A 19,254-nucleotide genomic window follows, 5' to 3' on the forward strand; every position below is an offset into this window, starting at 1 on the left:
CAAAAGTTCGGCTTTCAAACGTTGGTCCTAACCTGGTCACGGTCCCCCGCCCACTTTGCTCTCCTTCATTGAAAATGAATGGGGCTCCCATATTTCATCGCCCCCAACATGCTAGATGGATTTCCGGTGTGAGGCTACGTACTGCCTGTGGGGGTGGGGAATTCAGCAAAGAAAGATGTATCCTCTCCTGTAGCTCAGTCAAAGGAGTGTTTGATTTGTTTTTAAATGCGTTGTTGTGTACGGAAGTTTTGGTTAAAGTACTCCCCAGATTTCATACCAGGAGCGTGCACGAGCAAAATGAAGGAACAGAGGGCGTGTCATTCTCAAGTTCTTCAGACAACAACTACAGTCGGTTTAACCGCGAGCAGAGCACGTAGTGACGGAATCAAGTCTGCCCGAGAGGCACCAAATCCTATCGAACGATTTGCCAGCCGAAGGGTAAGAAGAAAAGTAGTATGGCTATATTATAAGAGATAAGCAGGCTTTTAATTTGGTGGAAAAGTCATCAGTTTGCCATGTTTTGTCTGGTGTGTTTCAAATGTTTGGCTCATGAGTTTGCAACGGTTCAAATGCCAATCAAATCTAGGCTACCTTACATTTACATTTTTGTCATTTAGCAGACGCTCTTATCCAGAGCGACTTACAGTTAGTGAGTGCATACATTTTTCATACTACCTCAAAGGCAATCACATTATTTCTCAGAATTGTTTTGTATTTCAACAGAAATCTGGAGCGTGATTTTGTTATTGTCGCTTAGCCTTTCTATGGGTTTGCAGAATTTAACCTTATTGCAGGCAGTCTGGCTAACATCTCAGTTTAGCCCATTTCAAACCGAACCTACCTGTCTCTCACTTTCTCCAATTGCTTCCAAGCAAACTCGCATTGTTAACTCGCAACAAATACATTTTGTAACTGTACAATATACCTCAACAGAATGAGGAATGTCTGTCTCGTTTCAATCATTAGTATGTTGTTCAAGTAGTTGTATAAGGTCAATTCCATGGTTACGGAATTACGTTGAAATTCAGATTTTTCACACAAATGTATACCAATCAAAAACCATTTATTTAAAAGTTGAACAAATCATAGAACTCAATGAACAGTGACACTTTAAAAAAAACACATTTACAGGAAGAACTGTGCATATACAGGGAGAACTGAGGGATATTTTACCGTAATTCTGGGATGTAGCTCAGTTGATAGAGCATGGCGTTTGCAACGCCAGGGTTGTGGGTTCGATTCCCACAGGGGGTATGAAAAAAAATTATGTATGCACTAACTGTAAGTCGCTCTGGATAAGAGCGTATGTTAAAATGACTAAAATGTAAATGTAAATGGTACCAAACTTTGCATCAGCACAGTAAATGTTTTTTGTCTGTTACTGTTCAAAGCAGTCATTGTGCATGCAGTTGTATGGTTTGTTAAACTTTGAAATCAATGTTTTTCAAGCCTGCCATGGACGTTTCCCAGTTGCTTTGAATGTTCAAAATCAAAGTGTAAGAACACTTAAAGCCTCAAAGGATGAGATGATCCAACTTTCAAAACGAGTCCTTTGTGGCAATCCACAGCAGCTAGCTAGCTATATGGCTGTTTAGCTTTCTAGCACATTCACTTTGTAAACAAATAACAAGCTAGTTAGCTACCACATGTTCTTGTCAAACTGCCGACAGAGTAGCTCACAAGCAACAAGAAAAGCCAAATAAGTCTGAAAACCACTTGAGGGCAAGTACATCACATTTGACCTTTCAGACAAGTCACATGGCCAGGAATAAGATTTGTTTCTGACTTCAAACCACCTATGAAGGGAGTTTGAAATGTGAATTGACATATCAGATTGCAGGAAAAAGAAGATTAGAATCAGCTATTTCAAAAAATTGGATTTGAGTCACTTCAAACTGCCAATGTGAACAATAATTCAGACACAGCTCTGAAGTCCTGGTACAATGACTATTGAATTATGATTAATAGGCTACCATAGAATTATATATAATGTATTAATTTCTGTGCCATATAACTGAATTATGTCAGATTTGTTGATGCATATCTAGATGTTATCAGTCAGTCATGCTGTGTAAATTTAGCCATGCATAGGGAGTTTACCTATATCTCAGTAAATTAGATGATAATCTGTTGTGCTGTGAACTGGCCACTAGTGGCAAGAATAATATCATGTGATATTTAGTAGGATGGGGTTAGTTGATAGCCTTTTCCGGTGAGAGGTTGGCAGTAGACTCTCTACACATGGCTCTGCTTGAGTAGGTTAATTAGCCCTGCATCCTGTCCTCAGTTCCTGGAAGTGACAGTGAGTGGAGAAAACATGAGTCTCTCTGAAATGTCAATAGCTCATCTTGGTGTCAGGAAGAATGTCTCCACTGTAACCTGAAAGATGTGCATCTCAAAAACAAAATGTCACACAGGGCCCTGTGCCACATGGATAAAGAAATTGCCTCCCAGGTTCTATAAATCTACTTATTAATTCAAGTTTTCTGTGTTATTTCATTAGAAGTGGGAAATGGTTTAGTAGTTCTTGATTTATTTTCTAAACAAATCAACAAACCAATACCCATTGATGCCCAATAAACATTTGCCTATTGTAGCATGTCTTTTGCCCTGTTCTTCTTCAATGTTCTGTCTCTTTAATAGACCTTTTCAGCTGTCAAAACAATAACACGTTCTATAATACACTCACAACCAAGAGGTTCCCCAGTACACATCCGGCGCTGATAGCTAGTTAGTTGGCTAGCAATCACAAGTTCGTATTTCTTGATCCAACAAAAAAAACCTGAAGAAACAAGTTATATACACACTGATTTGTTGCTACCAGATCCACTAAACAAAATAATCAGACAACGTTTATTTCCTGTTTTATTATCCATTTTGCTCTGGTGGTGTTACATTTGGCTAGCACAGCAAATAACCACAGAGCTCGCTAGTGGTAGAGAAATGTGAAGGTAGAGAAAGATCAGCTTACCTTGTTAGCCAGCTAGATGAATTTCTCTCACGACAGCCAATAATATAACTAAACTAAATGTAGCTGGCATACAAGTAATGTTTGACGGCCACATTGTTTACATAAAAAGTTAGCTAGCAGCAGTAATTACCCCACTATCAACCTCTTCCCCCTCAACAATCTGTCTCTCCTAGCTCTTCGTCTGATTCCTCAAAACGCAACTATATTTTACCCAGGTGTATTGCCCACTTAGTTTCAAGTAAGAAACATACTGTAGTTTTAATGAACCGCTAGTGTGTGCTAGGCATGTATTATCCACCTCATGTTACGAGACCTAGCTGGTGGTTTGTTTACATGTAGTAAAGTGAGACTATAATACAAATCTAGCGCTGACACCCTGTGTTGATAATGTTGAATTGCATATTAATTACCAGGATGAGACATACACCACATGACCAAAAGTATGTGGACACCTGCACGTCGAACAAAATCATTAGCATTAATATGGAGTTGGTCCCCCCTTTGCGGCTATAATAGGCTCCATTCCTTATTAGACTCCCGAGTGGCGCAGTGGTCTAAGGCACTGCATCGCAGTGCTAGCTGTGCCACTAGAGATCCTGGTTCGAGTCCAGGCTCTGTCGCAGCCGGACGCGACCGGGAGACCCATGGGCGGCGCACAATTGGTCCAGCGTCGTCCAAGATAGGGGAGGGTTTGGCCGGCAGGGATGTGGGTTCGTTTCCCACGGGGGCCAGTATGAAAAAAAAAAAAAAAAAAGGTAAAAAAAATAAATAAAAATGTATGCATTCACTAACTGTAAGTCGCTCTGGATAAGAGCGTCTGCTAAATGACTGAAATGTAATGAAATGTAATTCTCCTGGGAAGGCTTTCCACTAGATGTTCGAGCATTGCTGCGGGGACTTGCTTCCATTTAGCCAACAGCATTAGAGAGGTTGGGCATTGATGTTGGGCGATTAGGCCTGGCTTGTAGTCGGTGTTCCAATTCATTACAAAAGTGTTTGATTGGGTTGAGGTCAGGGCTCTGTGCAGGCCAGTCAAGTTTTTCCACACCGATCTCGACAAACCATTTCTGTATGGACCTCGTTTTGTGCACAGGAGCATTGTCATGCTGAAACAGGAAAGGGCCTTCCCAAACTGTTGCCACAAAGTTGGAAGCACAGAATCGTCTAGAATGTCATTGTATGCTGTATCGTTAAGAATTCCCTTCAGTGGAACCAAGGGGCCTTGCCCGAACCATATAAAACAGCCCCAGACCATTATTCCTCCTCCACCAAACTTTACAGTTGGCAGTATGCATTGTGGCAGGTAGCGTTCTCCTGGCATCCGCCGAACCCAGATTCGTCTGTCAGATTTCCAGATGGTGAAGCGTGATTCATCACTCCAGAGAACGCGTTTCCACTGTTCCAAAGTCCAATGGCGGCGAGCTTTACACCGCTTGTTGGCAGTATGCATTGGGGCAGATAGCGTTCCACAGACAATTTTTAAATCCTTCAGCACTATGCGATCCCGTTCTGTGAGCTTGTGTGGCCTACCATTTCGCGGCTGAGCCGTTGTTGCTCCTAGACGTTTCCACTTCACAATAACATCACATACAGTTGACTGGGGTAGCTCTAGCAGAGCAGAAATGTGACTTGTTGGAAAGGTGGCATCCTATGAAATAGCCGAATCCACTCATTTGAAGGGGTGTCCACATACTTTTGTATATACAGTGCATTCAGAATGTATCCCCTTGACTTTTCCATATTTTGTTACTTGACAGCCTTATTCTAAAATGGATTAAATTGTTTCCCCTCATCAACCTACACACAATACCCCATAATGACAAAGCAAAAACTGGTTTGTAGAAATGTGTGTACATTTATAAAAAATGAAAAACTGAAATATCACACTTACATAAGTATTCAGACCCTTTACACGGTACTTTGTTGAAACACCTTTGGCAGCGATTACAGCCTTGAGTATTCTTGGGTAAGACGCTACAAGCTTGGCACGCCTGTATTTGGGGAGTTTCTCCCATTCTTCTCTGCAGATCCTCTCAAGCTCTATCAGGTTGGATGGGGAGCGTCGCTACACAGCTATTTTCAGGTCTCTCCAGAGATGTTCGATCGGGTTCATGTCCGGGCTCTGGCTGGGCCACTCAAGGACATTCAGAGACTTGTCCCGAAGGCACTCCTGCGTTGTCTTGGCTGTGTGCTTAGGGTTGTTGTCCTGTTGGAAGGTGAACTTTCGCCCCAGTCTGAGGTACTGAGCGCTGTGGAGCAGGTTTTCATCAAGGATCTCTCTGTACTTTGCTCTGTTCATATTTCTCTCGATCCAGACTCTCAGTCCCTGTCGCTGAAAAACATCCCCACAGCATGATGCTGCCACCACCATGCTTCACCATAGGGATGGTGCCAGGTTTCCTCCAGACGTGATGCTAAGCATTCAGGCCAAAGAGTTCAATCTTGGTTTCATCAGACCAGAGAATCTTGTTTCTCATGGTCTGAGTCCTTTAGGTGCCTTTTGGCAAACTCCAAGCGGGCTGTCATGTGCCTTTTACTGAGGAGTGGCTTCCGTCTGGCCACTCTACCATAAAGGTCTGATTGGTGGAGTGCTGCAGAGATGGTTGTCCTTCTGGAAGGTTCTCTCATCTCCACAGAGACACTCTGGCGCTCAGTCAGTGACCATCAGGTTCTTGGTCACATCTGTGGTCCTCTGTAGCTCAGCTGGTAGAGCACGGCGCTTGTAACGCCAAGGTAGTGATTTCGATCCCCGGGACCACCCATACACAAAAGAAATGTATGCACGCATGACTGTAAGTCGCTTTGGATAAAAGCGTCTGCTAAATGACATATTATTATTATCCCTGACCAAGGCCCTTCTCCCCCAATTGCTCAGTTTTGCCAGGCAGCCAGCTCTAGGAAGAGTCTTGGTGGTTCCAAACTTTTTCCATTGACGGAGGCCACTGTGCTTTTGGGGACCTTAAATGCTGCAGAAGTTTTTTGGTACCCTTCCCCAGATCTGAGCCTCGACACAATCCTGTCTCGGAGCTCTACGGACAATTCCTTCGACCACATGGCTTGGTTTTTGCTCTGACATGCACTGTCAACTGTGGGACCTTCTACAGATAGGTTGTGTGCCTTTCCAAATCATGTCCAATCAATTGAATTTACCACAGGTGGACTCCAGTCAAGTTGTAGAAACATCTCAAGGATGAGCAATGAAAACGGGATGCACTTGAGCTCAATTTCAAGTCGCATAGCAAATGGTCTGAAATACTTATGTAAGTAAGGTAATTCTGTTTTTTATTTTTAAATATATTTGCTAAAATTTCTAAACCTGTTTTGGCTTTGTCATTATGGGGCATTGTGTGTAGATTGAGTATTTTTATTTAATCCGTTTTAGAATAAGGCTGTAATGTGGAAAAAGTTGAGGGGTCTGAATACTTTCCGAATGCAGTAGTGTATCATGACGCAAACAAATTGCAACTTTATTTCAATATTTTTTTTATTTTGAAATGAAATAACCTTCACATTTCTTTCTGCACACCCTCATGATAGTCATATTTGCTAATAATGTCTCTCTTGTGCATGTCATCATTAAGGCCTACCGTCATGACAAGGGTAGGGCTTGCACTAATCCATTTCATGACGGCATGCACTGTAGCTGTAGAAGTCTAATCTGGTATCCTTCAACATGGTTAGCCTCATTAATTGTCTAATGAAAAAGAAAAACCCACACACTGATATTGCCAGTATCAGCCTTTTCTTTTCTTTCAAGTTATTAGCAAATGATTCCCACACAAGTTATCTCAGAGGTGAGTGATTTTCCTATTTCTAATAGTATCATTTGAAATGGAGAAAACATCTCAACAAAATGTTAACGTGTGAGGATTTGCTAATCCTGTTTCAGTATAGAAATGACAAATGCATTGGTCATGCCCACGATGCCATTACCAATCCCATCATACTGTATGTCTGCATTGGGCATGCATGCCATAAATCATCTCACATCCATTGTAACCAAAAGGGTAGAGCACGGATAGTGGATGCAAGACAGAAATACCCTGGAGAGTGACCACAGTGAAGGGTCACTTTTACATGGACTGCAAAGTAGCCCTGTAATATATGAGTTCTGTCCCTGTATGGCTGACCGGGCCGGGACGCAAACTCTAATCCAATGACACTTGAAGCTAGCATGCCAACCACTGGAGAAGGACAGTGAGTGTAGTAGAATGAAGCAAATCGGCACAAAATTGCAGGAGGAGATCCTCCCGCAGCTGAGATGCTTACGGTATTAAAATATATTGTGCATATATTCATGATAGACCAGAGACACTACTTCAAGTCTCAGGGGGGATGACATCATAGTGGCTACTAGAACTCTCCTGCAGCTTACCTCTGCTACAGTCACACCCCTTTCACCACCAGCTACACCACCGACAGTATAACTCAGCCGCAGACTGTGATCTGAGTCAATGTAGCAGAATTAATGCCTACAAAATTAATTCTGTGGGTGCTAGATTGACTTAGTTCGCTCTGCTGGCTGCTGAGGTTGAGAAGGAGGTCAGTGAGTGTAACAGAGGGGTGAATGTGTAGCACGTGAGCTAGTTGACAGGTGAGTGCTAAGCTCTTTCTCAATTCATCTTTCCTCGCCTCCTTCTAAAAACCCATTGGAGAAGGTCAGAGGGGAGGGACCTTGTACCTTCTCCTCCAATACAGTTGCGATATAATACAGGTGAGTGGATAGGATGTGAGCAATCAAGGAAAGACAAAGTGAGGCAAAGCCCTAGTAGCCGTCGCGTGGTGCTGTCACCCACACTGAGACCTGAAGTAGTGTTAGCCTAACAAAGGTTATGGTTTTGTGGTTTTAGACATTAATCTTACTCCAAAACAAGACGATAGACTCTCAGATCCACCTCTACGCAGACGACACCATTTTGTATACATCTGGCCCTTCATTGGCCACTGTGTTAACAAACCTCCAAACGAGCTTCAATGCCATACAACAATCCTTCAGTAGCCTCCAACTGCTCTTAAACACTAGTAAAACTAAATGCATGCTTTTCAATCGAACGCTGCTGGCACCCGCCCACCCGACTAGAATCACCACTCTCGACGGGTCTGACCTAGAGTATGTGGACAACTACAAATACCTAAGTGTCTGGTTAGACTGTAAACTCAACTTCCAGACTCACATAAAGAATCTCCAATCCAAAGTTAAATCTAGAATCGGCTTCCTATTTCGCAATAAAGCCTCCTTCACTCATGCTGCCAAACATGCCCTCGTAAAACTGACTATCCTACCGATCCTTGACTTCGGCGATGTAATTTACAAAATAGCCTCCAACACTCTACTCAGCAAATTGGATGTAGTCTATCACAGTGCCATCCGTTTTGTCTCCAAAGCCCCATACACTACCCACCACTGTGACCTGTACGCTCTTGTTGGCTGGTCCTCACTACATGTTCGTCGTCAAACCCACTGGCTCCAGGCCATCTATAAATCACTGCTAGGCAAATCCCCGCCTTATCTTAGCTCATTGGTCACCATAGCAGCACCCACCCGTAGTCTGCGCTCCAGCAGGTATATCTCACTGGTCATTCCCAAAGCCAACACCTCCTTTGGCCGCCATTCCTTCCAGTTCTCTGCTGCCAATGACTGGAACGAATTGCAAAAATCTCTGAAGCTGGAGACTCTTATCTCCCTCAATAACTTTAAGCATCAGTTGTCAGAGCACCTTACCGATCACTGCACCTGTACACAGCCCATCCGAAATTAGCCCACCCAACTACCTCATCCCTATATTGTTATTTATTTTGCTCTTTTGCACCCCAGTATCTCTATTTGCACATAATCTCTTGCACATCTAGCATTCCAGTGTTAATACTATTGTAATTATTCTGCACTATAGCCTATTTATTGCCTTACCTCCATAACTTGCTACATTTGCACACACTGTATATATATTTTCTGTTGTATTTCTGACTTTATGTTTTTTTTTTTTACCCCATATGTAACTCTGTGTTGTTTTTATTGCACTACTTTGCTTTATCTTGGCCAGGTCGCAGTTGTAAATGAGAACCTGTTCTCAACTGGCTTACCTGGTTAAATAAAGGTGAAATAAAAAAAAAAAGTTACGTGAATAGTGTCTAATACAAATAATAAGCAGAATGCCAGGGTTGGGCCGGAACAGAAACCTGCACACCCAGTAGCTAGATCTCTGGGAGCAAGGTTGGCCATGCATTTTCTAGGTCTATGCATTAATACTTTTAACAGTATTTTTGTCATCCTACAACCAATTCTAAAAGTAAATCAAAGCATATACAACCCATTGGAGACATACCCTTTAGTCTCTCCAGGACTTGGGACCTTCATCCGCAGACATGGTGTAGCAGCTTCCACAGGTCTCTGCATCTGAGGTTAGGAAACATATAAATTAGACCAGGACTTACTTAATTATACTCAAGTGATATAACATTGGATATTTCGTTGCAATTGTGTTTTTGTATTGTCATATTTCTCTTTGGGACTGGAGATCTGTTCATTAGCTAGGTAGCCAACATTGTTTTTAGCAGATCAAGATAACGTTTGTCATTTAAAGAAAACAAATATTGGATGGCTGTCTATCCTATTTATATGTAGCTAGCTAGCTGACGTTACATATAATAGATGGTTAACTTGATAAGCAACTTTCCCCGTGTGCTACACATCATCCTGGCAGCGCCACCTCCTGCTGCTAGCGCTACCATCCATGCAGACAGTGCATGCCATGCTTCTTTGGGAAGTCTATCAACTTTAACTTTCAAAAATAGATGATTCCCTGGATGTAAGGACCATCCCACCCGCAAATACTATTGTAATTTTGACCTTGAGAAAACTAGACTAAGTTAGCTAGACTGTTTACCATCGCACTAGAACCTCTTTTGGGGTTCCCAGGTTCACTTCTGCTCGTTCTCAAAAAGCCGTTAAAAAGGTCTATACTTTCCAAAGTTTACCAGTACAGTATCAACTTTGCTTTATATAAATGGAATTGGTGTCATAGCAGTGTTTACCCTAGTCCTGTATACCTTGTAGCTTTACTCTTTTGCAGCCTGCCAAAGGCCTTGTATTGATTACAGGACTATGTTGTGCTGTTTATTACTGAGTGGGTAAGCTGTTTATGGATAAGGCAGATTTCTCTTCTCACAGCAAATCCACTTCCTTTTTTTGCTACAATGGCTTGTATTGTTAGAGTGCTCATGCAGTTTTTAGGTTATTCTCTAAGCAGTTGAGGTTTGCTGTTTTGCCCATGTGCACGGTTGGGCATCTTGGGTTGAGAACAGTGGACTTTGACTGTTTGACTAAACATTGCTGAGTGCACCTGTTTTTGTGTGAGAAAGAACCCCCTTATGTAATAAAACTGACTCTGGCAATGGAATAACTGTGTAGAAACACTGGTTACTAGAGAAAAGCATTATTTTCTTCATTCTTGCCTCACTGTTTACCAATTGACTCAATGAAGTTCTCTCCGCTGCCCTGTCTCTGTCCTCTCTCACTCAGATTCCATTCTACAATGGCTACGTTTGACAGTCGAATGAAACAGGTGCGTGATAGACCTATCTGTCATTACTATATTACAACAGTAGTCACTAATCCTGCTCCCAGAGAGTTTTTCTTCTTTACCCAGAGCTAATACTCTTGATTTAGTCTTTTGGTGCTGGTTTGGAACAAAAGCCTGCACAAAGCCTGTAGCTTTTGGTGAACATATTCAATATTAGGCCTCAATCTCATTTTGTGGATTTGGCCTATATATTTGTATTTTCTTGAATGACTGAAGAAGTTGGGTGATATTTCTGCTGAAAGGTTTCCTATCCTGTGGCCTCATTGTTCTTGTGTAAAAAATATATACAGTACCAGTCAAGTTTGGACACACCTACTCATTCAAGGGTTTTTCTTTATTTTTACTATTTTCTACATTGTAGAATAATAGTGAAGACATCAAAACTATGAAATAACACTTATGGACTCATGTAGTAACCAAAAAAGTGTTAAACAAATCAAAATATATGTTGAGGTTTTTCAAATAGCCACCCTTTGCCTTCATGACAGCTTTGCATTCTCTCAACCAGCTTCCTGAGGTAGTCACCTGGAATGCATGTCAATTAACAGGTGTGCCTTCTTAAAAGTTAATTTGTGGAATTTCTTTCCTTCTTAATGCGTTTGAGCAAATCAGCTGTGTTGTGACAAGGTAGGGGGGTATACAGAAGATAGCCCTCTTTGGTACAACACCAAGTCCATATTATGGTAAGAACAGCTCAAATAAGTAAAGAGAAATGACAGTCCATCATTACTTTAAGACATGAAGGTCAGTCAATCCGGAACATTTCAAGAACTTTGAAAGTTTCTTCAAGTGCAGTCGCAAAAACCATTAAGCGCTATGATGAAACTGGCTCTCATGAGGACCGCCACAGGAATGGAAGACCCAGAGTTACCTCTGCTGCAGAGGATAAGTTCATTAGAGTTACCAGCCTCAGAAATTGCAGCCCAAATAAATGCTTCAGAGTTCAAGTAACAGACACATCTCAACATCAACTGTTCAAAGGGGACTGTGTGAATCAGGCCTTCATGGTCGAGTTGCTGCAAAGAAACCACTACTAAAGGACACCAATAAGAAAAGACCTGCCTGGGCCATGAAACACAATCAATGGACATTAGAAATTTGGTCTGGAGTCCAAATTGCCGTGTCTTTGTGAGATGAACGGATGATCTCCGCATGTGTGGTTCCCACCGTGAAGCATGAAGGAGGAGGTGTTATGGTGTGGGGGTGCTTTGCTGGTGACACTGTCTGTGATTTATTTAGAATTCAAGGCACACTTAACCAGCATGGCTACTAAAGCATTCTGCAGCGACATGCCATCCCATCTGGTTTGGGCTTAGTGGGACTATCATTTGTTTTTCAACAGGACAATGACCCAACACACCTCCAGGCTGTGTAAGGGCTATTTGACCAAGAAGGAGAGTGATGGAGTGCTGCATCAGATGACCTGGCCTCCACAATCCCCCGACCTCAACCCAATTGAGATGGTTTGGGATGAGTCGGATGGCAGAGTGAAGGAAAAGCAGCCAACAAGTGCTCAGCATATGTGGGAACTCCTTCAAGACTGTTGGAAAATCATTCCAGGTGAAGCTGGTTGAGAGAAAGCTGTAATCAAGGCAATGGGTGGCTATTTGAAGAATCTCAAATATAAAATATATTTTGATTTGTTTAACACTTTTTTTGGTTACTACATGAGTCCATAGGTGTTATTTCATAGTTTTGATGTCTTCACTATTATTCTACAATGTAGAAAATTGTAAAAATAAAGTAAAACCCTTGAATGAGTAGGTGTGTCCAAACTTTTGACTGGGACTGTGTATAGAAACCACACACATCCCTAAGGCACACTTCTCCTCTGAACAACACTTTTGTTTTAGGGGGTTTTGAAGGAGTTTGTCCGTGTCTGGGTCCAAGATCCACAGTTCCACAAAGATGACTTCTGGCACACGCACATCGACTACGAGATCTGTTTACATGTGAGTACTGTATTTGCATGGCACGCTCCGCTTGATTAGCGTCATCTTATCATCATTAAACAATAACATTTATCTTCTGCTTCTGATATAATGAGGATTCTGAGGAGACTTACTGGCAACCTCTACCTTCCTGTCTGTTCTTCCTGCTTCCTGTGTGTAGACCAATAGCATGTGTTTTAGGAAGAAGACATCCTGTGTGCGTAGGCGGTACAGTGAGTTTGTTTGGCTCCGCCAGCGTCTGCAGGACAACGCTATGCTCATGTACGTATAACCCTGGGATACTTCACTGATGGCCCTCTTAACTGCATAATGTGTTCACTCCTGAAGCAATGATGCGGACACAGGGTATGCACTTGCCCATTTGTATACTTATCAGGGGTTGACTATTCACATTGTATGAAGTCCAAATGTATGACTAGAGTTATACATTTTTTTTTAAATAATGTTTTGTGTATCCAAATAAGGTGTTACAAATGTGTTGTCCCTTTCCAGAGAGTTGCCCAAATTACCTCCCTGGAACCCGTTCTTCAGTCTGAACAACCCCACTCAGGTCAACCAGCGGATGAAGGGGCTGCAGGAGTTTCTAGAGATGTGAGTCCTCATCTATTCCTCTCCTGTTCCCTTCTCACCCTCAGCCTTATGAATGACCACCCGTTTGTGCATGTTCAAAAGGCTTGACGGGATGAGCTAGAATCTAGATATAGCCCATTGTTGGGTCTGATGCAACCAATGTCAGTTTGCCAGATGTTTTCCTACCTCTAGTCGTCAGGTCAAGCAGTCCATATCAATCTGTGGTGTAGATCCCCTTGTGCGCATTAGGAAAAATTTGCTGGCGCAGGCCTCAATCCCAAATGAATGGCAATCTAATTCCATCTAATTAATTCCGTTTTTTTCCTCCTGTATTTTGACATTTGTTTTGGAAACCCTCTGCTTGCCCTGTATAAGAAGTTATACCCATAGTTTTATGGCACCAAACGCCATCTTGTGGCTACTTCATTAATTTCCTCCACTCCACACTTGTAATGCGTTGAAACAGAAAACATTGCTTACTGATGACCAGGAGTGAAAGTAAGCCGGACATATGACGTCCCGGCAATATATGAGCCTATCACAATAATTAAAACAAGATGTCAAAAAAAACTGTATGCTTTTATAACATTACCCACTGGGCACAAACGTCAGTTCAACGTCTTCCACGTTGGTTCAACGAAATGTCATTGAAATGACGTGACGCCACGTTGATTCAACCTGTGGGTATTTATCATGTCAGCCATAGAGCTGGAACGATAAACTGAAAATGATCGACACTGACCATACGGATCACTTATTGCTGATATCCTTCATTACGATAAGTAGCCTATACTAGAGAAATGTTAAGTTTGAAATGAAAAAGGTTTTCTAATATGGGTTAATGGGACAAATGGGACAATTGATGGCTACAACCATCAAAGTAGAAGTTAAAATTATAATAAAAATGTATGTTAAACTTATCGTTCTGTTGATCGTTATTGCATAAATTCAGGCAATTTATCGCATAATGGTATTTGTCCATATTGCCACGCTCTGGTCAGCCGCATGAAAAATGTACTTGAAAACGGGTGGTGTGCTCTAAAATGCGGTGTGGTAGAACACTGACGTTTTTTCCAAGGCAGAGATGACTGACGTGCGCAGACCGCAGTAGACTCATCAGTTCAGGCTAAAAGTGTAGGCTTAATGACAATCAGCAACTGTCATTACACTTTTTGGTGTTTTGAAGAGGTTTCTTTCCATTCATCAAATGGCGGGTGCACGTAGCACTGTTTGGCTGCTGGGATTAATTTGTGAGTGGACAAACCTGCGCGGGTAGCCTGTTTGACAATCAGATGAAAACATCATGACTGGTGTTTATGCCACATTTTAAAAGGTAATACATTTTAAATTACAAATATTTACTACTAGGCCTACAGAGATCCTATTAAATGAATAGGGATTCTATTATGTATTTCTATACAAATGTTTTGTGCACACGCTCACACATAGGAGGTTCCATACCGGGAAGAAATGAAATCCACTTTCACCTGCTGAGACTACAATCTCCTTCTCTCTTCATTTCTCCTGTTGTAGTGCTTTGACATAGGGTACCAGAGCGCACAGAATAAAAATTCATTCAACCTCCTACCACACACTGTTATAATGTCTGTAACATTGAGTACTGATTACTTCAAACTGAAAATAAGACTTCTATGGTGTTCTTGATAGTTGTATGTATCTACTGCTAGTTTTTTGGCTGGCGTTCTTAATGATTCATTTCATTCATTGGGTAAATCTTTATCTTCTCATCATCAGCGTCCTCCAGGACCCTCTGCTGCTGTCTGACAGTAGAGTGCACCTGTTCCTCCAATCCCAGCTGAGCATGACCAAGATGGAGGCGTGTGTCTCGGGCCAGACACGCTACACAGTGGGCCAGGCCATCCAAATGTGTAGTGACTGTCACCGTACACGCTTCCCCATAGAGAAGAGCAGCAAGGTGTACTGCGACTCGGACTGCGAAAGGTAAGCGTACGGATTGAGCGATTTTGGTTTTTGCAATGTCATCCGTTGATTGACTCACAACTAAAAATGCACAATAATGCACATAAAGTTGATCAGCTGAACTGTCGATGGAGAAACGATGCAAGCCAAAATGGGCACATTACCTTTTACTGATTTGAGTGCTCTCATACTCTCCTCTCTGCCTCTCCAGCACCACGTCATCAGGTCTGGGCCACAGCCACGACTCAGGGGTCCCCCACAGCCCCAGCCCCCTACCCTGTGACCGCAGCACTTGTGAAGACTGTGACGGAAACCTAACCATCAGGGATGGAGGATTTTTCAGCGGTCTGTCAGAGTCCTCGTGACCAGGAACACATAGAGCCCTGACATACACATACACGCACAAAAGGGCTGTTTCTTGGACAAATATTCAGCCAAGTCCTGCACTAAAAATCATGCTAAATGATTGAAAGTGCTTTTCAGTCCAGGAATAGGCATAATCTTTTTCCTGGAAGCCGCCCCAAAGACTCTGTTTGCTGCTGTTCGAGGTGCACCTCTCAAACCTCTGAAGATGAGTAGAAAGGCCTTTTTTTTACGTGGTTCTCTGTTCGCATTCTCTCTGCGTCCCCTATCGGTCTTTTAACATGTCTGAGCTATATATTTTCTTAAAGGATATATGTTATTATATTGATGCACCCACTATTGTGGACTGACAAGTGTTGCTAGTGTGGTGTCGAGAAAACGTTGCTGAGATGCTGTGAGAACAAGAATTCCGCTGACACTGATATAAATAAACCTTTATAATCAAAGGACAAAGTGTTACAGCTTCAATTTACAGACATCTGCAGAATATCTGGAGAACAACAACCCCAATCTGTAATATGTTGTTCTGTCCTCCTTTGTTTTAACCAAGTATTTATATCCTATGCCCTATGTAACATAATATGGGTGTTTTCCCTACCGACCAATCCCAGGAGGCCACCTAACAGACTTCCTCGGCTTTAGGGTGCCCCTATAGAACTACTCCCCAGATGCTCCCTTTAAGCTGAGTCAACATCCTCTAAAACCATTTGAAACCATTAGCAAAGTCATACATTCCTCAGATACCACACTAGTGAACGAGTCTCTTCTCCAAAACGGAAAGTTGTCTTAATGCAATATCTTAGTCTTAATCTCTAACTTGTGCCTTACAGTTAAAAAAATAATAATGATTTATCAGTTAACCTGCAATGGTACTGGGAAATATTCTTAAATGATAAATTATACTTTATTTTTTATTTGCACTATTAAACTGTTCTAAGGAGTGTTGTATGTGTTGCACTTTTTAAAAAAAAGATTTATAAAATACTTTTAAATGGAGTATTCCAAGTATCAATAAATATTGTTTTTTGAAGAACTAACTTGATGGTTGATTGACTTTGTGGCTGGTGTCATCGTCTGTGCCCGTTGTGAAATTCTGGAATATTCAGCAAGTCTTTTTGGTTGAAATGTGCTTTGGTTTCTTGTCTCTTCTGCCAACAAATAATGTCTTATTTTCGTTATGTTAAAGGTTATCCATGGGCTTTCCTTCAATGTTAAGTTCCGTACATACACTACATGACCAAAAGTATGTGGACACCTGCTCGTCGAACATCTCATTCCAAAATCATGGGCATTAATATGGATTTGGTCCCCCCCTTTTGCTGCTTTAACAGCCTCCACTCTTCTGGGAAGGCTTTCTGCTAGATGTTGGAACATTGCTGCGGGAACTTGCTTACATTTAGCCACGAGCATTAGTGAGGTTGGGCACTGATGTTGGGCGATTAGGCCTGGCTTGCAGTCTGCGTTCCAATTTATCCCAAAAGTGTTCGATGGGGTTGAGGTCAGGGCTCTGTGCAGGCCAGTCAATTTCTTCCACACAGATCGACAAACCATTTCTGTATGGACCTCGTTTTGTGCACGGGAGCACAAACGGTTGCATGTCAATGTATGCTGTAGTGTTAAGAATTCCCTTCACTGGAACTAAGGGGCCTAGTCCAAACCATGAAAAACAGCCCCAGACCATTATTCCTCCTCCACCAAACTTTACACTTGGCAGTATGCATTGGGGCAGATGGTGTTCGACAGACGATTTTTACGCACTTCAGCACTTGCGATCCAGTTCTGTGAGCTTGTGTGGCCTACCACTCCTCGACCCAATCCTGTCTCGGAGCTCTACGGACAATTCCTTCGACCTCAAGACTTGGTTTTTGCTCTGACATGCACGATCAACTGTGGGACCTTTTTATATAGACAGGTGTGTGCCTCAATTGAATTTACCACAGGTGGACTCCAAGTTATAGAAACATCTCAAGGATGATCAATGGAAACAGGATGCAGCTGAGGTCAATTTCGAGTCTCATAGCAAAGGGTCTGAATACTTATGTACGTGTTATGAGTAGTGATTAAGGCAGCCCCCCGCACCTCTCTGATTCAGAGGCGTTGGGTTAAATGCGGAAGACACATTTCAGTTGGATGCATTCAGTTGTACAACTGACTAGGTATCCCCCTACCCTTTCCCTTATAAATAATTTAGTTGGGTTTTGGATGCCACACTAGATGTACTGTGGTATCAGCCCAGTAGAGGGTGTTTTAACATCTAAAATGAGCTTCATAGGAGATAAAACCAGTTCAGTGTATTCATCCCCTTCACATCTTCACAATGTGTCTGATTTTGTAAATGGTGAAGTCAAAAGAATCCTGAAACTATGGTGTATAGATGTAGGTTTTCTGGGTCAGTTGTACCATGGTGTTGACTGGTTCTGGGGTACGTTGTGTTGTGGGTTTGAATCCCGGGTCCGCCGTGGTAGGGATGGATGGACAGTGTTCTATAGTACATCTCCTTGCCAACCTTTGTCCTCTAGCTCTATCTGGTTCTATCTCACACATGCTGCGTAGAGATCAAATCAAAATCTAATTGTATTTGTCACATGCGCTGAGTACGAGTATAGACTTTAATGTGAATGCTTGCTAATGAGCCGTTACCAACGATGCAGAGTTAAATAATAATACAATAAACACTAACAGGAGGAATAAAATACACAAGATAATAGTATGAACTTTCTGTACAGCAAAAGTCAAGATCATCATGAAAGAAGTCACTAAATAGCAAATTAATAATAAATAGCAAAGTTGAGTTGGAACTCGTAAGATGTAGTCCTTCTCCGTTGGCACCATCTTTCATGTCTTGAGCTCCGTGAGTATTTATCCCCTGACAGGAGAAGGGGGCAGCATATGGTGGTTGGATGTACCAGAGGGGTTGTCTTCTTTTCTTATGGAAGGTGTGTTTGTTTTCTCCCTGGGTGTGTGTGTGTGGTCTCCCTGGGTGTATGTCTGGCAGAGCGCAGGCTGTGCTGTGATTGGGGTGTGCTGACAGGATGTGTTTCATGGCTGCTGGCTAATGTCACTTTCCCTCTCACAAAGACAGGCCAGCAGCCTGAACACACCTACCTGTGTGTGTGTGTGTGTTCTTTCTGCTGTACTAGAGCTTGGGGGGGGGGGGGGGGGGCGTGTTTGAGTGAGTATCTATTTGGGGAGTGTAGGAATATCAGACAGCACATACATTGAAAGTGGGGGAAACAGGTGAAAGCTCATTAAATAAGACTGCATCTGTCGCCCCCCCTTCTGTCCCGTGTCCTGACAACGCTGCCCACTTTAACCAAAAATCTGTCCAGCCCCCCCAGCCCGTATTGGTCTCCTCTCTCTTGGTCCCTCAAGCCTATAGTCTGTAATGGCGCTGTCTGAGGATAAGAGTCACTACTCTGCAGCTCTACTGATATTCAGAGGACTCTGTCACACACATCACAAAGAGTGATATTCAAACTCAGTACAGTTTTTTGTTTGACCTTATCAATGTTGACACCCTCAGGGGCAGATGCACAAGCGATTGCACACACACAGACACACACACATGCGCACACAAACAGTTTTATTCCTCCAGGGCCTATAGTACATTTTCTGATCAAATCAAATGCTGCTGCAACGTCCTCAAGGGAAGGGTGTGTGTTTATTTGCATGTGAGAGTGTGTGTGTAAATTCCGATATTGAGTATTCATGGTAAGTGTATTTCAGCACAGTAATTTATAACTCAATTTTCAGTGTGCATCGAGGCACTCCTTACCTCCAAAACACAAACTCCAACCCATTTGAAGAAAATCTATCTGATACTTGTTCTTAATTATTTTTTTTATTTTTTCATTGCATGATGTGAAATAAGTTATTG

At 42.3% G+C, this 19,254-nt stretch overlaps 1 pseudogene across 1 annotated transcript; it reads left to right on the top strand.

The window, feature by feature from the left end:
- Positions 1-150: 150 nt before the first annotated feature.
- Positions 151-15,492, top strand: LOC311131657 (sorting nexin-10A-like; annotated as a pseudogene). The gene is made up of 7 exons (XR_014615354.1): positions 151-438; positions 10,491-10,533; positions 12,405-12,503; positions 12,664-12,764; positions 12,996-13,094; positions 14,829-15,035; positions 15,226-15,492. The product of XR_014615354.1 is annotated as a sorting nexin-10A-like (transcript).
- Positions 15,493-19,254: the final 3,762 nt, after the last annotated feature.

The sequence above is a fragment of the Coregonus lavaretus genome, assembly GCF_964263955.1.
Source record: "Coregonus lavaretus genome assembly, chromosome: 7".
Classification (NCBI taxonomy): Eukaryota; Metazoa; Chordata; class Actinopteri; order Salmoniformes; family Salmonidae; genus Coregonus; species Coregonus lavaretus.